We start from the raw sequence: 4,049 nt of genomic DNA, 5'->3' as shown, positions 1-4,049 counted from the left end.
TTCCCTAGTGTCATGGCTTGAAAACTCTCTAAAGTCAGTAAGCTAGGACAAATGTAGGGCTCACTTCTTTGTTTCCAGTGTTCAGGGATCGCTATTCTTTGTTGCCTAATGTCCAGTGCCTTGAACACTGTTGTTGCATATATTTTGTCTTTTCTTTTTTTTGTCTTTTTTTTTGTTTGTTTTGGTTGTTTCATGTATTAGGCTAAATCTATTCCCTTTTTCTGCATCTGCACAGAGGGAAAATTTGCCAATGTTAAGCATTATTATTAGAAAATTATCATTGTTTAAAAATATAAAGACCTTTCAAAAACCATAATAATAGAAAGGTGAATGGACAGACAGAAAGATAGACCTATATATAAATGGGTGTAAATCTGTTATTCTTAAAACATGCTAATACTTCTACAGCAGCCATGAGGCAGGGAACACAGGGCTGAGTAAAGAAGGGTCTTCTTATACTTCTCCAGCCTAAGTCCTGTTATGTTTTCCATTATCTCTTTTATTCACTGGAACTCATCAAATAATTATTTTGAAATGGTTTGAAAATAACTGGCTTTTTTAGTGTGATATTAACTGCCTTTAATTATCTGCTTTGACTTGACTTTGTAAGTTGGAGCACAACACAGAGCTCAGCCATCCTGATCACTTGCATCGTTCCCAGTACATTTTTTTCTGTTTCAGGCTTCTTTGCCTCATTCATGATATATCCTTATGTGAGATTTATTCTGTAGTCCTTTTCTCCTACCTTCTCCCATTCTGTTGAAAGCCTATTCATTTGAACACCCTAAAGTTTCTAGGACCTGCACAATCATTAACTTCCTGTAAAGTGTAGTAGGATGCATCACTGTTTTCTTTATTCTCTCTCTGTGTCCCTGTACCCATGACTTTCTTAGATCTTAAAAAATGCACTGCAATTATAACCTCTTTGTTACATAATATCTCTGCCAGATTTATTTTTATATTCCAAATATATCTAAACATTAGCTAATGCGTAATCAATATTCAATAAAATTTTCTTGAATGAATGATAGCACATATGCATGAGTAAATAGTAGCAAGTATGTGAGAGTTTGTATGCACTGCAATCTGTCATATACAAAACCATGCTCCATCTTCTTTCCAATAAGAGTTTTATTTCCACCTGTAACTGTGATCAAAACCTAAAAAAAATATAATTAGGATAAACTTAATTTCACAGTCTACTCCATGGTTTCTGTTCTTTTATTTGTCTGTTTATTGCTTGTTTGTTTTCATGATTTGTTGGTTTATTCTTAGCTCAGGGCTTCAATGATACCCTGACTTATTTCCTGCCCTTTGAGTTTTTATTTTCTCCTTTTCTATTAATGCACAATTCAAGGAAACATTGATTGATTTTGAAAAGTGGTAGAATTGGGTGGGTGGGTCAAGGAGAAAGATTATTCCTCTGTCTCTTTCTCAAGAAAGAAAGAGATGGAGGAATGGATGCAATGCCACCTTCTAATGTTCCTGCACATTTTTGCCTGAGGGCTTTTTAAATCTCAGACTGCCAGGTAGTTTTAAGTGGTATCAATTAATCGAGATTTCAGAAGCTAAAAATCAATTTCTTTTTTCTTAAGTTCACATTAAGGGTCAAGATTATTTTATTATTACATAGAACAAATTCAGCAAATAGAAACCTGTTCACTCACCTAGCAAAAGGAGGAGTTGAAGTAAGAACAAGGAGAAAGTAATGGAGATATGATTTAATTACGGCAGTGCCATCAGTCAGAAGTAGGTGGTACAGGTTCACTCATGCGTTCCTGACAGCTTGCATTGACTTTCCTTTCTCCTTTGTGTAACTAAATTCCACCCATCTTTCATGGACCCTCTCCTCCAGGAAGTCTTCCTTTTTTCTTCCTTTGTGCTTGTCCAAACTAACTTAGCACTTTAAATATGAAACACTCAGCCTGGTTCTAAATTACAATGCCCTATATTGTTTTATAGCATCCTGTCATATACTGTGATATCTCCTCTTTGATAGGATTTTGTATCTTTCTTCAATTGTTTACACAGAGACTGGCAAAAAATGGAGCAAACAGCAGGTGTGTTGGTAAAGGCTCATTAATTATGCTTTATAGCTTGGCTGATGGACATTTGTGGCCTCATTGTTTTAACATCTCTCTCTCTACCCATGCTCCCTACAGGTGTACATGTAGAAGCTAGAGAACAGAACTCTGAAAACATATTTCCCTAATTTTAAGGAATGCATCAATAATCACCTAGGGAGAGTACAGGATGGTTGCCCTCACTGTCTTACCAATAACAGATTCCATATTAAGCCACTGAGCATGCCCTCATCCAGTTTCTCAGAACAGCAGGCAATCAAGCTTGCTGTTTATTAAGCTAGTACAAAACCTTTATCTTAATGTGAACCACTAGGCAATCAAATATAGTTTGAGAGCTTTCCTGGTGGCGTAGTGGTTGAGAGTCCGCCTGCTGATGCAGGGGACTTGGGTTCGTGCCCCGGTCCAGGAAGATCCCACATGCCATGGAGCAGCTGGGCCCGTGGGCCGTGGCCGCTGAGCCTGCACATCTGGAGCCTGTGATCCACAACGGGAGAGGCCACAACAGTGAGAGGCCCGCGTACCACTATATATATATATATATAGTTTGAGAATATATCACACGTAATAACTTCTGGTGCCCTTTTTATGTTCCTGAATTTTACTGAGCAATTTATAAGAGAAAGAAAAAAATCTATCAGAACTGCTAAAGAACACTTCTATCCACAAGCAAGCTATTTATCCAGAATATTGAAGTAATAACAAAAATATGTAGGAAGCAATAGGTCAACTAATTGGGAGGAAGAAGTGAGTAAGCAATTCATATCAGGAAATAATTACAGTCCAACACTGTGTTGTAAACGAAAATCATCATCATTAATAACAGTAATCTAGTTCCAAGGGAAGCTGCTCCTTGAAATAGAAGTTTATAGCTAACATTTCCTCTTCCCCAGTCATTCTCATGAGGATTTGGGCATGGAGAGCACTACACATTTAGAGTCAAGAAAATTCATATGAGGCATCATTTTATAGGGAAAAAATATATAGAATTTTTTTTTCTGTTTCTGGAGACTGAAGTAAATTTTTCTATAGCTCTACCTGTGTTAACCGTCTATGCAATGGGCATTACAAGGAAACTTTTGCTTTATGGTCCGCCTACTCTGATAACTGGTTGACATTTCATGCCAGACGTTTCTGCTCTAACACTGGGTTCCATACTGCTGGCTCCCTTAGCACTGACAGTCGTATGCTGATCCCTGCACTCTTGCTGCCACTGCTCCCACTGTCGCAAATTCTGTCATAAGACACCATGGGAAACACGGTGCATGCCCACAGAGAAATGTGAAGAGTGGGCACCGTGACAGGATTCACACACATACCTTTTAACATAGAGACTCAGAGTACCATCTAAAGATGCTGCTGCTGACGGACTCGCCCTTCCTGTGGGTGGGTAACATGCCGCACCTGCGCAACCTTGCCATGTTCATGTGCACCCGCTACGACCACATCCCCATGTCCACAGCCCTCCTCGGAGACACGTCTGACACGACGTCCACTAGCCTCACCCAGCGCTTAGCCAGGAAGACCAGCAAGCAGGTGTTTGTCAGCTATAGCCTTCCAAACACCGACAAGCAGCTTCGCGTCACTGAGAAAACAGGATCAAGGACAAAATGGAGGCTTTTCCGGAGAAGTTCTAGCCCAGGTGGCGGCGAGGACGTGAAACTTGCGCACAGCAGACTTTTGAAGAAATGGATTGGATCTCACTGGCTTCAGCATGTTAAATAAAAATAAATAAATAAATAAATGATGAAGTAGCCATTCCACAATAAGATGAGATTTTTAAAAAGTTCTTCCATTATGAAGAGTGGGTATATATCCATCCATGTTCTTATGCTCCCTTCTCTTTGGGAGGTTATTATCGGGGTTTTCCCACCAAGAACCAGAATTAAGAAACAAGGTGTGGACCTCAAGTTGACACACTTTATAGAGTACGATTGGAATATCTCTTCCTCAAGCTGGAGAGAAATA

At 39.2% G+C, this 4,049-nt stretch overlaps 1 pseudogene; it reads left to right on the top strand.

The window, feature by feature from the left end:
* The first annotated feature begins 3,434 nt into the window (after nt 1-3,434).
* LOC103081943 (proteasome assembly chaperone 4 pseudogene) lies at nt 3,435-3,718 on the top strand (annotated as a pseudogene).
* The last annotated feature ends 331 nt before the right edge of the window (nt 3,719-4,049 follow it).

Source organism: Lipotes vexillifer, unplaced genomic scaffold, assembly GCF_000442215.2.
Source record: "Lipotes vexillifer unplaced genomic scaffold, Lipotes_vexillifer_v1.1 scaffold90, whole genome shotgun sequence".
NCBI lineage: Eukaryota > Metazoa > Chordata > Mammalia > Artiodactyla > Lipotidae > Lipotes > Lipotes vexillifer.
This window is presented reverse-complemented; position numbering and strand designations above follow the sequence as displayed.